The following is a 17,245-nucleotide window of genomic DNA, read 5'->3' as shown; positions in this document are numbered from 1 at the left end:
TTTGCCAGAGAGAGATCACAAGTAGGCAGAGAGGCAGGCAGAGAGAAAGAGAGGAGGAAGCAGGCTCCCTGATAAGCAGAGAGCCTGATGTGGGGCTCGATCCAAGGGCCCTGGGATCATGACCTGAGCCTAAGGCAGAGGCTTTAACCCACTGAGCCACCCAGGCGCCCCTAAGTTTGAATTTCTTATGTATTTCACTATTAATCCTTTCTCAGATAATGATTAGCAAATATTTTCTCCCATTCTGTAAGTTGCCTTTTCATTTTGTTGATCATTTCCTTTGTTGTGCAGAGGCTTTCTAGTTTGATGTAGTCCCACTTGTCTATTTTTTCTTTGGTTGCCTTATCCAATAAATCATTGCCAAGGCTAATGTCAAGAAACTTTTCCCCTATATTTTATTCTGGCAACTTTATTGTCTAAGAGTTTAATCCATTTTGAGTTAATCTTTGTGTATGGTGTAAGATAAGGGTCCAATTTCATTCTTTTGCATGAGGATACCCAGTTTTCCCAACACTATTTATTTAAAAGAATATACCTTTCCATTGTGTATTTTTGGTACCCTTGTCAAAATCAGTTACCCATATATGCATGGCTTCATTTCTGGGTTCTATTTTGTTCCACTGGTTTATTATGTATTTCTGTTTATATTGGCACCTTGTAGTTTTTATTACTGTAGCTTTGTAATATATTTTGAAATCAGAAAGTGTGATACTTCTTTGTTCTTTCTTAAGATTTCTTTGACTATTTGTGTTATTTTGTGGTTCCATACAAATTTTAGGATTGTTTGTTCTATTTCTGTGAAAAACGCCCCTGGGATTTTGATAGGAATTACATTAATCTGTAGATCACTTTGAGTAGTATGGACATTTTAACAATTTTAATTCTTCCAACCCATGAACATGGGATATCTTTTCACTTATTTGTGTCTGCTTTAATTTTTTTTTACTAGCATTTTACAGGGTTTTTTTTGTGTGTGTGTGTATAATTTTTTGTCCTTCCTTTAAGTTTATTCCTAAATATTTTAACATATATATATATTTTTGTAAATGGGATTGTCAACTTCCTTTTCGGATGATTTGCTATTAATTGTTGATTTTTGAATCAATTTTTGTGGAGTCTTTTGGGTTTGCTAGATAAAAGATCATGTCATCTGCAAGCAGAGATAATTTTGCTTTTTCCTATTCTATTTAAATGCCTTTTTCTTTTTCTTGTCTAATTCCTCTGGCTACGACTTTTCTTCTCTAATTCCTCTGGCTAGGACTTCTAGTACTATGTTGAATAGAGGTGGCAATGGTGAGTATCCTTGCCTTACTCCAGATCTTAGAGTAAAAGCTTTGTTTTTCACCATTGAGTATAATGCTAGCTGTATGATTTTCCTACATGGTCTTTATAGTGTTGAGGTTAAGTTCCTTCTATACCTAATTTGTTAAGAGTTTTTATTATGAAAAAGCATTGAATTTTGTCACATGGTTTTTCTTCATCTATTAATACGATTATGTGATTTTTACCCTTTCTTCTGTTACTGTGATATATCACATTATATTGAACCATCCTTGCATCCCAGGAATAAATCACATTTTGTCATGCTGTATGATCCTTTTAATGGGCTGTTAAATTTGTTTTGCTAATATTTTGTTGAGAGTTTTTGCATTAGTGTTCATCAGGTATGATGATGACCTGTAGTTTTCTTATGGTGTCTTTGACTTTGATATTAGAGTAATTTTGGTCCTGTAAAAGAAGTTTGAAAGTGTTCTTTTCTATTTTTTTGAAAAAGTCTGAGAAAACATATTAAATCTTTAAATGTGTGGTAGAATTTGCTTGTGAAGTCATCTGTTCCTGAGCTTTTCTTTGTTGAGAGATTATATTATTACTGACCCAATATCCTTATTTGTTATCAGTCAGTTCAGGTTTTCTAATTTTTCTTGATTCAGTCTTAGTGGATTGTATATTTGTAGAAATTTATCCATTTCTTCTAGGTTGTCCAACTTGCTGGAATATAATTATTCACAATTTCTTTTCTTTTTTAAAATTTTATTTATTTATTTGACAGAGAAAGAGATCACAAGTAGGCAGGGAGTTCACAATTTCTTGTAATTTTTTCTTGTGGCATTGATTGTCTCCTCTTCCATTTTTCATTTCATTTATTTGATTCTTCTTAGTCTGTTGGTTTTGTGTTTTTTTAAAAAGAATCAACTATTAAGTTTTATTGATTTATTCTGCTTTTTAATTCTTCATGTATTTTTGCTCTATTCTTTATTATTTTCTTCCTTCTGCTAACTTTGGGCTTAGTTTATTCTTTTTCTAGTTTTTTAATGTGTAATGTAAAGCTGTTTATAGAAGTTCTTTTTTTTTTTAAGATTTTATTTATTTGAGAGAGAGACAGTGAGAGAGAACATGAGCGAGGAGAAGGTCAGAGAGAGAAGCGGACTCCCCGTGGAGCTGGGAGCCCGATGCGGGACTCAATCCCGGGACTCCGGGATCATGACCTGAGCCGAAGGCAGTCGTCCAACCAACTGAGCCACCCAGGCGTCCCTAGAAGTTCTTTAAAAAATATATATATATTTATTTATTTGACAGAGAGCGAAAGTGGGAGTGAGAGCTAGAGAGAGAGAGAGAGAGAGAGAGATTGACTACAAGCAGGGTCAGCAGAGAAGGAAAGGAAGAAGCAGGCTCTCTGCTGAGCAGGGAGCCAGACGTGAGGCTGGACCACAGGACCCTGGGATCATGACCTGAGCTGAAGGTTGATGTTTAACCGACTAAGCCACCCAGGTGTACCGCCCCTTTTTCTAAGATTTAGTTATTTGAGAGAGAGAGAGAGAGAGAGAGAACGAAAGGGGAAAGGACAGAGGTAGAGGGTAAGGGAGAGAGAAAGAAGTAGACTTTCTAATGAGTACGAAGCCCCACACAGGGCTCGATTGCATGACCCTGAGATCATGATCTGAACCAAAATCAGGAGTCCGAAGCTTAACCATCTGAGCCATCCAAGCACCCCTTTCTTCTTTTTGATGTAGGCATTTATCACTGAACTTTCCCTCAATACTGTTTTTGATGCATCTCATAAATTTTGATATGTTGTGGATTTGTTTTCATTTGTCTTGTGATATTTTATAATTTCCCATTTTGATTTCTTCTTTAACTCAATGGCTGTCTAAAAGTGTTTGATTTCCATGTATTTGTGGTTGTTTTTTTTTTTTTCATTTTCTAATGTTACTGAGTTCTCGTTTTATTCTATTGTAGTTAGAAAAGTTCTTTGAAATTATTTGCTCTTGAATTTGTTGTAGTTTTATGTCCTTGCATGTGATCTATCCTGGAGAATGTTCTGTGAGCACTTGAAGAATGTATGTTCTGATGTTTAGTGGATTACTATTTATGTCTTTTAGATCCACCTGGTATATAGTGTAGTTAAGTCTGCTATTTCCTTATTGGTTTTCTGTCTGGATAATCTGCTTATTATTTTAAGTAGAGTACGGAAGTTTCCCATTATTGTATTGCTATCTATTTCTCCTATTTAAACTCTGTTTACAAATTTTGGTGCTCTGATGTTGGGTGCATATATCTGGTGCATGTATATTTATAATTATTATATCTTCCTGTTGAATTGATCCTTTAATCATTATGTAATAATTTTTGTCTCCTGTAACAGTTTTTGACTTTAAAGTCTATTTTGTCTGACATAATTATAACCACTCTTGCTCTCTTTTGGTTATCATTTCCATGGAGTATCATTGTTCATTCCTTCGCTTTCAGCCTACGTGTGTCCTTCAGTCTATAGTGGGTCTTGTATAGATAGTACATAGTTGGAGCTTGTTTTTTTTTTTCCCATTCTCCCTCTCTATCTCTGTTGGTGAGTTTAATCCATTTATTTGAAGTATTGTTGCTAGGTAAGGGGTTACTATTGTCATTTTTAAAAATTATTTACTATCTGTTTTGTATATTTTTTCTCTTCCTCTTTGATTTGGTGATATATTTTTTTTAATTTTTAATTTTTTATATTTTTATAAACATATATTTTTATCCCCAGGGGTACAGGTCTGTGAATCACCAGGTTTACACACTTCACAGCACTCACCAAAGCACATACCCTCCCCAATGTCCATAATCCCACCCCATTCTCCCAACCCCCCTCCCCCCAGAAACCCTCATGGATGGAACTAGAGCGTATCATGCTTAGCGAAATAAGTCAAGCAGAGAAAGACAACTATCATATGATCTCCCTGATATGAGGAAGTGGTGATGCAACATGGCTTAAGTGGGTAGGAGAAGAATAAATGAAACAAGATGGGATTGGGAGGGAGACAAACCATAAGTGACTCTATTTAGCATCCTTTTTTCTTCAACTCGAACTCACTTTAGTAGACCTTGTAGGTCAGGGCTAGTGGTGACAAACTCTGTCAGTTTTTCTTTGTTCCAGAAAGTCCTTATTTTTCCTTAAATCTGCAAGAAGAGTTTTGCCAAGTGTACTATCATTGGATGACAATTTTGTTTTTCTTTCAGCCCTTTGAATGTATCATCTCACTTTGTCCTAGATCGTAAAGTTTTTGTTAAGGAATCTGCTTATGCTATAAACTTATTAGAGGACTCACTTGTATATGATGAGTCACTTTTCTTCTGCTTTCAAAATTCCCTTTGTTTTTGACTTTTGACAATTCATTTATATTAAGTCTTAGTGTAGATCTCTTTATAGGTTCACTGTATTTGGGATCTTTTGGGCTTCATGAATTTGGGTGTCCATTTCCCTGCCCTGATTTGGGTAGTTTTCTGCCATTATTTCTTTAAACAACATTTCTGCCCTTTCTCTTTCTCTTCTTACATGTGCATATATTGGTCTGTTTAAAGATGTCCCATAAATCCCATAGGCTTTCTTCACTACCCTTTTTTCTTTTCATTCTTATTACTAGGTAATTTTAAATGACTTGTATGAAAGTGTGTTGATTCTTTCTTCCACTGTTGAAGGTCCCTATTGACCTTTCCACGTTAGTCTTTGGTTCTTCAGCTTTAGCATTTGTTTTATTATTATTATTATTATTATTATTATTATTTTATGATTTTTATTTCCTTGTTGAACTTCCATTTTATTCATGTATTATTTACCTGATTTCATTTAGTTGTCTATGTTTCCTTGTAGCTCACTGGGCTTTTAAAAAATGATAGTTGGGGCACCTGGGTGGCTCAGTGGGTTAAAGCCTCTGCCTTCGGCTCAGGTCATGGTCCCAAGGTCCTGGGATAAGCGCCACATCGGGATCTCTGCTCCACAGAGAGTCTGCTTCTTCCTCTCTCTCTTTCTGCCTGCCTCTCTGCCTAGTGATATGTCTGTCAAATAAATAAATAAATAAATCTTTATTAAAAAAATAAAGATGATAGTCTTGAATTACTTGTCAGGCAGTTCTTGGATCTCTATTTCTGTAGGGTTGATTACTGGTGCTTTATTTTGTTCCTTTGGTGGTATCATGTTTCCCTGATTCTTTGTGGTCCTTGTAGCTTCCTTGTGTTGGTGTCTGCATATTTGAAGAAGCCCTTACCTTTTTCCATTCTTTAAGGATTAGCTTCTTCAGGGAAAACCCTTCACCATTCAGCCTGGCCAGAGATTCTGTATATATCAAATGGTAGGGTCTACAGGTAAGGTGTGCCTGGTGCCTGAGTTCGTGTGCAGGTAGATGTGGTACCCAGGCTTATAGGGACCAGTTGGGGACCACTGTGTCTGGAGTAGAGGTCCATGGGGAGTAGGCCTGGAGCCTGGTACACAGTGACAAGCCTACCCCTGGGGTTCACTAGGATGGGCCTGGAGCCTACGTCTTCAGGGGCTGCCCTGGTCCTGGGTTCCACTGGAGTGGACCTGGTGCCAGGTTCCATAGCAAAATCAGACACTCTTTTCACTCTCCTTTCCCCATGAGAGAACTCTCAGCAAAGAGGATCTTTCTTGGCACTGTAATGCATGGCCTTGGGGGAAATGTGATGTAAGTAAAATGAAATTGTTTCTTTTAGCCTCTTCAGTGCATCTTTTCTCATTTCCATATTCTTCCCTGGTGCTGTAATCTCTCACCTGGATTCTGGAGGTCTTGTGAAGATACTTTTATTTCTTGGTGGTTTTCAAAGTGGAATTTTTGTGAGGACATGAGGCCTGGAAACTTCTATTCTGCCATCTTGCTGATGTCACTCCTAAACACAGTATCTTATTTGATTCTTACAAAATTTAGTTATCCTATTTTCCCCCATATGGTACTAGCAAGGGGCAGAACTGGGATTTGTTCCCAAATCTTTTTTTTTTTTTTAAGATTTTATTTATTTATTTGACAGAGAGAAATCACAAGTAGTCGGAGAGGCAGGCAGAGAGAGAGAGAGGGGGAAGCAGGCTCCCTGCTGAGCAGAGAGCCCGATGCGGGACTCGATCCCAGGACCCTGAGATCATGACCTGAGCCGAAGGCAGCGGCCTAACCCACTGAGCCACCCAGGCGCCCCGTTCCCAAATCTTTTGATTCCAAATCCTATTCTCATTCCATGACCCGATGATGTTACCTTATTGAATTCTTTCCCTCCCTCTTCTGATATTTTCCATGTTCTTTTCATTTCAGCTAATATCATATTACTCTTGTATCTCATAAATTTTTATTGAATAAATTCATCTGTAAAACTTTTCCCAAAACATGGGCATGGAGAAATATTCTGTAGTTCTGTTTGGACAGTTTTTCTCTAGAACTTTGGTCAAAGTGCAAAATGGAAATAGATTTGTGTCTAGGGAATATTTCTGTACTCGGGAGATCTTCCTATATCGAATATGTCACAAAAAATGTAAATATTACTAAATGCAAAAAAATGCTAAAAAGTGAAGTTTATCTGTGTGGTATACATTACGTAATGTGCTACTCACCGTAATAGCTTCTACTATCCCTTCTTCACCCCTGACCCCCAAAAGCCCTGTTATGTCACTTAAATTGCTTATGTTTTAAGGAGGACATCTGGTGATTCCACACTTCAATAGGATAATGTCTAACCTACAGACATCTCTTAGTCTCTTTCTACTATGATAAACACCTGAGGGTCCAAGGATGCCAAATTCCAGCAGAGTCAAGTCATGCTTTGACATAGAATTTAGCTTTATTTCCTGTTGTTATTCTTGCTGACTCTGCATTTCCAGATTTTAGTGTAGAGTTAAGGGGACTTGATGGCTTACCTGTGCTTCCATGTCTTAGTTGATTTTTCTAGTTTCAGTCCTTGATCCCCCACACATTTCTGGGATTGCTCAGAATCCTTTGGCCATATCACCTCACCTACATTGTCATTTTTATTCTCTCTTATAAGTACTCTAGTTATTTCTAAGATTTTGAGTTAGAAGAGTCTGATCAATTGGATATCTACTCAAAACTGTGGAGAATATTTGCTGGGGCAGGCCTGTTTGGCTGCTTTTCTTTCTATTTCTCCAGTTAAGACCTAGGTCTTAACTTTATTTGGTATACCTAACTCCATTGTTCCTTCTTCAAGCAATTCAGATAAAGAACAGTTGAAGATATCTCAGAAAGTTTAACCTCTAGATTATAAGGAGGTAACTTGAAGAAAACCCATTTGGCCTGACCAGGGGAAAGGAGTATGGGGTTAGCTTAATGGAAAAGCGTGAAGGTATTGTTAAGGCACTTGATACAATGCCTCTTCAAAAGTTTCCACTTTATTTTATTTTATTTTATTATTATTTTTTTTTTCCTGATAACAGAGATACCCTAACTGGGTGTTAGATCTGTGGTTTCACTGGTTTCCTGAGAGCAGATCCTGGGATTTAGAGAGGCTTCTCCCCAGTGCTTTCCTTTTCATTGCTTAGTCAGTGAATTCTATGCCTCTGGTATAAAGAAGCAACTCACTGGGGAAGTAAGAGACCTAAGCCCTATGGAGCTGAGTTTGGTTATAAACGCAACTGGAGGCACAAAAAACCCAAGGCTGTCTAAATGCTGGTGGTTAAATTACAGCCCTAAAGGAAGATGGGAAATGTGGATTTAATAATTCATTTATTTGTTAAGCATTTATTGATTTACTGAGGTGTCAGACTTAAGATAAATAAGGTCAAGGACCTCTACCTATAGTGTTGTTGACATAGACTCTCAATCCGGTAATTTCACAATGTGACATGGCAAGAAGTATAACAGCATATGTTAACTAATAAGGAGAGGACATTTGAGAAGATCTTGAAAATATCAGACTTCACTTAGGTCTCTGTGATCAAGTTTTCCTTAGAATTTTTCAGGCAATTATGCTAAGGTAACACAATGGAGTTTCAACCATTATTGACATAATCGAAGCTTGGGGTATGAGTGTGATTTGAAAGTTAGAGCTTGGAGAAGATTCTAGGAGGAAGTCTGGATTAAAGTGATGTCTTGATCTCAGGCTCATGAGATAGAGCCCCATGTGAGACTCTGTACTCATAGCATCTGCTTGAGATTCCTCCCCCACTTGCATACATGCTTTCTGTAAAATTAAAAAAAAATCTTTAAAAATAAAGTGATGTCTTAGTGGGAGAATGTGTATTTTTATACATATAAGAAAATCTTGCAAATAGTTTTATTTTCTAAACTTCAATGTAAGGGTTTAGAATTTTAAAATATAGGGCAATTATATATATACATACACACACATTCACACCACAAATATATGTGTGTGTGTGTGTGTGTAGGTATATATATATATACATATATATATACCTTTTTTTCACAGAATTACTATTTCAACTTTAAAACTTCCTTTTCACAATAGTATTGAATATGCAAATACTAATTGGCTTGGATTATTATAAGTAAGAGTGCTAATAAAAAATAACCTATATTTAAATCTTGATTTATATATAGTAAGTAAGGTTATAATTTAAAAGATTGTGAAACTTTGTCCCATGAATTAGAACATAACCCAAAATAAAGTATGACTAACTTAAGAAGTCTCCTAAAAAACAATTTTTGTATATTCCAGAAATATTTTTTTACAACTCAAAAGGAATATAAGATATTCTACCATAAACTCCTCACTATAAATTTGTAGTTTTAATTGTTGGGAAATTACTCTAGTGATATAAATGCCGAAAAAAATGTCTTAACTGGAATTCAGAATCAGAAATACATGGATACTTTAAAAATATACTTTCCTTGGTGCCAGACTCATTGAATCAGGTCACCAGGAACAGGTATGAGTATGTGCATATAGATTTTTCAGACAGACATCCCTGTGTAAAGTACCATTGCTGATAGATGTTAGATGTTACTGATTTTAAGCCCCATGAGGACAGGAGCTTGGTCATATTTATTTTGTCCCTAACAACTGACTTATAATAGGATCCAGTTTGCAGAATGAATGGACGGGTGGATGGATAAATAGATTGACTTGCTTTGTTTCAGATTCATTTAATGCTTTTTTCCTATTAAATTCAGACCCAGTACCAACAACAAATTCTTGTTCTGGCACTAGGAAAAGTGTGTTTGATCTAAGTCCTTTAAGCCCATCTAGTCTCTGCTGAAAGGTCTCATTCTGTGGGGGCTTTAGACCTTCCCTTTGTCCCTGTGAGACTCTTACTGTAGTAGACTAATGAGCTACAGCTGCTCCTGCATTTCCTCCTTTTCTGGACTTCTCCATGAGCTCTCTATAGTCTTCTATTCCCTGTGCTATGGCCAAGGTTGGTTCCTAGCTAGTCGAAGCTGCAAGAACTTACATGTCTCAAGTCTATTTCCTAAGACTCCTCCCCACAGCTACCTGAAGTGCTTTCTTCCTCTTCCTATGTGGCAGGAAGCCACCCTTTTGTCATATCCTGCCTCTTCCAACTCTGTGGCTTATGAGAAGATTTTTGTTTTAGTCCTCCAGACTTGGTCCACAGAGTTAAGAGATCAGCTTTGGGAGATTTCCTGAAGCAAACAAACAAGAATCAGCTGGAGCCTATCCTCCCTCAATTCCCTAGCTCTTAAAATTTAAAACCAGAATTTTCCTGATTATTTCTCAACTTTGAACTATTTTAAGATTTATTTTGAAAATCAAAGTTAGAAAATGATTTCCTTGTTTTAGATTATTGCTACTCAAAGCGGTATCCCCATTAAGCAGCAGCATCTCAGCCTACCCTAGAGTTTGTAAAAATATGCTGTCTCGGCCCCCATCCTACCTGCAGAGTCAGAATCTGTATTTAAACAGCTTCCCCGGTAATAGGTATATACATTAACATTTGAAAAAAAACCATTCTTGGTGATTTCTGCTGTTTCTGAAGTATCCTCTCAGCTATAATAAGGAGCTAGTGACAGCTTTACTAGGAATTAAAAATGCACCAGAAAATTATGTGTGTCACATCCCCAAAACCAGAACAATACTGAAAAAGTATTCCTACTAAGGTCAGGAATAACACAAGAATGGCCAATATCGCTATCACTATTTAAAACCATTTTGAAATTGTCATCTAGTGCCAAGAGAGAGAGCCATATGAATTAGAAAGAAGTAAAATTATCTTTATTTACAGATTATATATCTGTTTTCAGCAAAACTGAAAAATTGCTGAAAAAAACCTAGCAAAACGTTTAAGAGAATTTAGTAAAGTAGCAGGTTATAAAATTAATATGTAGAACTCAGCAGGCTTCATATACAACAATAACTCGTTGGAAGTTAAAGATCCCTTTTATAATTGCAACAAAAATAACAAAAGTACCTAGGCATCCCTCTAATAAGGGATGATTAAAACATATATGAAGAATTTTTGAAATATACCAGACTGACAGGAAAGTAGCCATGAACAAAGAGTAAGCCATACCATGAGTTTGAATAGGAAGACTCAATATCATAAAATCTCTTTTGATAATGCATATTTTCCCCTTTAAGCTAAAGAACAAATTGATTTTTATATTTCATTTGTAAAAACAATTAAACATAAACTGTAGAACCTTAAAAAAAACAAACAAACAGGGGGCTATATCTTAACCCAGATGTTAAAACATATTACAAAGTCTCCGAAGAAAATTATATTGACAAGTGAATAAACAGACAAGCTAATGGAACCAAAATCAGAAATAAACTTAATCGCACATGGAAATTTAGACCATGATAAAGGCAACATCTGAAATCAGTGGACAGATACTTTTCAAAAAGTGATGCTGGGACAAGCTATATGAAAAAGATAAAAATGGATTCCTCTGCATATTGTATACTGGTATAAATTCTAAAAAAAGGTAAGAGATCTGAATGTAAAAGATGAAATTGTACAAATACTAGAAGAAAACATGGTGAATCCTTTATAATGTACGAGTGAGTGAAAATTTCCCAAGTTAAGGGAAAAATTTGATAATTTAGCTGTATTTTTAAAAAATCCTGCATGTCAAAAAGCCATTAGAAGTAAAGTAAAAATATAAATGGCATGGGGGAAACCTTTATAGCTTCTCTCACAGAAAGAGTTAATACCTCTAATAATTTAAAGAGCTACAAATTGAGAAGAAAACAACCAACTTTTTAAAACAGGTCAAGAAATACATATGTATAGTTCACAGGAAAAGAAATGAAAACAGCACTTAAAGATACAAACAGATGCTCCAACTTGCTCATAATAATGGAGTTGAAAGTTAAAACCACATTAAGATACCATTTCTCAGGGACACCTGGGTAGTTCAGTCAGTTAAGCATCTGCCTTATGTTCAGGTTGTGATCCCAGGATCCTGGGATCCAGCCCTGCAGGGGCTCCCTGCTCAGTGGGGAGCCTGCTTCCCCCTCTCTCTCTGCCACTCCCCCTGCTTGTGCTCTCTTTCTGTCAAATAAATCTTTAAAAATAAAACACCACCATTCATCTTTGAGGTTGGCAAAAATTAAAGACTCTAACAGTTGCATTCTGTTGACAAGACTGAACTCTTCCTGCACTTTGCTAATGGGAGTACAAACCTGGTAGAGGGAAGTTGTCTATATCTAGCAATATTGCAGAAATATTTATGCTTGACCCAGCAATCCTACTTCAAGGAGCCTTTCCTAAAGTTTCACTGGGAAGTATGGAATGACATGTACCAGGCAATTCATGGTAGGACTACTTTGTAATATAGCAAAGTAGAAAATAGCAAAGTAGAAAACCATTCAAATGTCCAACAATGAGGCTAGTTGAAATAAACCATGGTACATTCACACAATGGAGGGCCAGGGAATAGTTTAAAGAAATGAAAGTTATGTCGTCCTATGGATATTTTTAAGTGACAAAAATAAAGGGCAGAACAGTGTCTGTAATATGCTACCTTTTATCCAAGAAGGGGGGGATATAAACATATATTTGTATTTGCATATATTAATAAAACATTGGAAGGATAAACTACTATAGATGGTTGTCTGATGATGGAGGTAACAGGGTGATGAGGATAAAAGTGGATGATAGACTTCTTTAAATATAGTCTGATAATTTGACCTTGGAACCATGCAAATGTTTTTACCCTACCTTAAAACAAAATTAGATAAAAATGAAAACAACAAAGAAGACAGATTCATAAAGTTGAAAAAAATGAAGCAAAATAAAACAAATGTCTTTCAAATTTGTGGATTTGTTTCTTAGTAACATAGAAGATTATTTCACGTCACTTTAGAACACATGTAATTTAAAAATACATTTTTAGTGAAATATATCCTAAGGACAAAAAGAACTGCAAAACAATCTTAAATTATACTTAGTAATTATATTGTTAGTATTAACATAGTTTTGAAAACATGCATGTTATGGGATAAATAATGACATTATGTCATTAGGAATTAAGATTTTTAGGAAAAAGAGATACATATATAAAATTAGAGAAGTTACATTAAAACCTGTATTTTGGAAAGATGATAGGTACTCATGATATATTTTTCTCTTAAAAACAAAACACCAAGAACAATAAAACTGATTTCCTAGCTCTGTAATTTGAAAGGCCTAGGAACAATCTCAGTAGCAACTAGTATCCCTGCCTCTCAGATTGTAGTCTCTAAATACTGTTTCCTGAGGCTCCTGGAAGAAGTTGTATATTCCAAGTCTGATGCAGGAACTATACAAGATAAGCCTGGAACATTGTGTGGTATCAGAAAGCAAGGAAATTAAAATAGATTACTGGACGTTTAAAAAGACTCAGAAGCTAACTTGAAGTGATGCCCACTGGCCACAGATGGAATCATTTGAACATCAAAAAGAATAATAAGTACAAGTTGAAAAAAATCAAACATGTTAACAACCCAAGTTTAAAACAAAACAAACTAACTGGTAATCTTTCAAAGTTGCTAGGCACTAGCATATTATTCTAAAAAGCAAATAAGGAAAGAATCAAGCATTTTTCCTGACTTCTTAGACAAACTATTTTAGAGTTACCAAATACTTTTGATGAAAAAGTTGTCTCTATAGCAGAATACAAACTAGTGAGCTCTGAGAGAATGACAGAATTAGAAAATCACCAGTTTGCATTCCATACTGAAATAACTGGCTATAGGTCATCAATGATCATCATTGGCTACTAGAATTATTGGGTAAAAAGTTGATGGAGAATCTTAAAATGGTGGATCACGTTTACAACATTTGAATGCACTCAATCTTAACATCAGAAAAAGAATAGCAATTAGACATCAGTTCCTTCCTGATGTGATCCAGTAGGAAGTTACTGAATCTTGGAAGTTACCTAGAAAGTATCATTCCCAAAAAACTGAACCTGAATCTAATCAAACCCTTACCTCTAGCTACCTGGGTATATGAGACAGAAAAACATGTTAAATGACACCATAAGAATGCAATCAGCCAATCCGGGATGGAAACCAAACAACTTTGTCTCTTCAACAATAAAAGGTAAAAAAGGCTGTAGTTGAGAGGGAATTGTTTTTAGTTAAGAGAGACTTTCAAGACCAGTCAATCAAATGTAATATGTGGACTACAAATCATATTTAGCATAATGTCTTCAAGGTTTATCCATCTGTAGCATGTATCAGAAATTCCTTCCCTTGTAAGGCTGAATAAACTGCAATTTGTTTATCCATTTCTCAATCTATGGATACTTGTATTGTTTTCACCTTTGCAGCATTGTTTCTATGCTGCTATGAATGAGTGTACAAATAACTGAGTTTCTGCTTTCAGTTCTTTTGGGTATATACCCACAACTGAAATTACTGAATCATATGGTAATTTTATTTTTAATTTGGAGGAATCACTGTACTGTTTTCTGCAAGGCCTGTACCATTTTACATTCTCAACAGGAATGCACAAGAGTTCCAACTTCTTCACATCCTCACCAGCACTTCTTATTTCCGAGTTTTTGATAATGGCCATCCTAGTATCTCCTTGTCGTTTTAATTTGCATTTCCCAATGATTAATGACGGTGAGCATCTTTATGCTTATTGGTTATCTGGGAATCTTCTTTGGAGAAATTTCTTTTTTAACTCCTTTGTCCATTTTTTTTATTGGGTTGTTTTGTTGTTGAGTTAAAGAAGTTCTTGATATATTCTGGACATTAACTCCTTATCAGATATATGATTTGCAGATGTTTTCTCCCATTCTGTGAGGTGCCGTTTCACTGTTTTCACACTGTCTTTTGATATATAAAAGTTTTCAATTTTGATAAAGTGCAATTGGTATATTTTTCTTTTGTTGTCATATGCAAGAAATTATTGCCAAATTCAATGTCAGAAAGCCTTTCCTTTATGTTTTCTTCTAAGACTTTCATAGTTTCAGCTCTTAAGTTTAGGTCTTTGATCTATTTTGAGTTAATTTTTGTACATGGCATGAAGTCAGGTTCCAACCTCATTCTTTTGAATGTGGCTGGCTATCCAACTTTTTCAGTGCCACTTTTTCAGTGCTAAAAAGACTATTCTTTCCCCATCAGATGGTCTTTGTATCCCTACTGAAAATCACTGGACCAATATGCAAGAGTTTATTTCTAGGCTCTCTATTCTATTCCAGCAATTGGGAATATTTGAACAATGACTAGATGCTATGAAGAAATTAACAGTAATTTTATTAGGTTTAAAAATGGTTTTATGGATATGTTATAAAAGAAAAGTTCCTCTCTTAGGTATATACCAAATCATTTACATAAAACATAGATAAAATATAGATAAAATGCTATAATATCTGGAAACTACTGTAAAGTACACCAACTGGATGGAGTGAGGTGGTAGGCAGGGCAACTATATGTTGGGGAGAGATGAAACATGATTTGCTGAATATTAATAGTTTTTGAAGCTTGATGGTGGTGGGTGTATGGGAACCTACTATATTATTCTCTGTGTATATTTGGAATTTTTCAAAATAAAAACGTTAGAAATTATACAGGAAAGCATCCTTAAATATCATCTTACCAGAGATGCCTAATAGGCATCTCAAACTTTACCTGTCTCTGCCCTTGCCCTCCAAACCTACTGTTAGTCAATAGACCTTCATAATATGGTTGTTGAGGCTAAAACCATGGTGGAATCCATGATTTTCTTCCTACTTTCCAGTAAGTCAACTTATCAAATTCCTCTTGGCTCTGCATCCAAAGCCCTTAACATTTTTGCTGGTGCCTACCTGGTCCAAACCACTATCATCTCTTACTTGGACAACATTAGTAGTTCTTGCATTTCTCTTTTCTTCCATCTTCCCATACCCTAGGCTCTACAAGTCATTCTCTACATAGTTCCTAGGTAATCTTTTAAGGAATTAAACTGAACCAGGTAAGTAAAATGCTTAAAAATTTTTAATGGATTTCCCCACATAAATGAGATCCAGACTTCCACAAGGCTCTTTGTGAGCTGGGCCCTGCTTACTCCTCTCTCAATTTGTAGCTCTTCTTCCTGAAATATTTTGCCCTGAGAGGCAAGTCGTCAGCTCAGTCAGGTCTCAGACAAGGGTAGTTTTTTCGGAAAAGTCTGTCTTCATTACTCTCTGGAAAGTTATCCATTCCACTCCTAATGCATTGTCCTCCTAATTTATTGTTCTTTCATGGCACTTCTTATTATCACTTGTTTATTGTCTCTTGCCACTAGAATGTCAGCTCTATGAGAGTAGGAACATTGTCTTAATTACTTCTGGTTCACATTGGCCTAGAATAGTGCCTGGTACTTGGGCAGGTGCTCAATAAATTTGTGTTCAATGAATGTGCTTCCAGGAGATTCTGGCATTATGTGAAATGCTTGTCTTTGGAGAGGGAACTAACCAGAAATTGGAAGACTACTACTAATTACAGCAGTTTAGGTAGGAGTTTAGTTGTCTAGGTAGGAGGGTAGGCTGAAAAAGTCCCAAATGGAGAGAAGATGGAAATACACAAAGGAAAATCAACAGAGCTGAGCAGCTAATTGTATGAAGAAAGAGATGTAGAGTGGAAAAGAAATTTTGATCCCAAAATGACATGGCTGGGGAATGATAGTAGTATCATTAATAGGAAAGGAAAGATGAGGGGAATTATGGATTCTGTATTTTTATATATTAGGATGGGATGCTATGTTAGCAGGGAATTCGATATGAGGAATGTGACCCAGGAGAGAGGTCACTTCTAGAGATACCACTTTGGGAATCATCCACTTGAAAGTGCTAATTAAGCCCATGGGGATGATTGGAAGCTGCCACAGGAGAGAGCCCAGAGAGAGAAAAGGGTGAGACAAACCCCAAGCTGGCAGAAGACAGCTCAGGGAGGAGGGATGGTCCTGTGTCGAATGTTGCCCTAAGGCTGCTGAGGATGAAGCTGATAGGTGCCAGTGAATGCTGGTTTTGAGTCATATCATTCTCTTTTGTAAACCTCATTCTTTTCTACTATAAAAGTTGTTTATATTTTCTTTCTAGTCTATCAGCCTGCAGAAACTTTCCCCAAACCCCAGTACAACAAAAACTCAGCTTTTCTCTATCTCTGCAGTCCATGTTACATTCTAATCATTGCCTCTCATTGGGTTTTCACCTTTTCTCAGATGGAATATTACATTGCCTCACTCTCTGTCACTGATCTGTCCATAAGCAGCACTGCAGTAATAAAATAAGCATATGCCATTCTTATGGGAAAACCCATATTTTCTTTCTTTTGTTTATTTTTAATTATACAGTGATAAATCCATCATAGTAAAAATTTAAGCGTTCAGAACTATAAAGAATAAAAAATCATATTGTCCTCAAAATCAACCAACTCCCCTCTCCAAAGTTTACTATTGTTTATCATTTGGTGCGTATGCTTCCAGATGTGTGTGTATGCATATGTTTTAGAGAAAGAGAAAAATTATAAATTTCACAACACACACTCAAGTGTGTAGGAAGTATAAGTTGATTTTTCTATAATTGAATTTCATTTGTATTTTAAGTCC

This window comes from Mustela nivalis (genome assembly GCF_964662115.1).
Source record: "Mustela nivalis genome assembly, chromosome: 7".
Classification (NCBI taxonomy): domain Eukaryota; kingdom Metazoa; phylum Chordata; class Mammalia; order Carnivora; family Mustelidae; genus Mustela; species Mustela nivalis.
Note: the sequence above shows the minus strand (reverse complement) of the source record.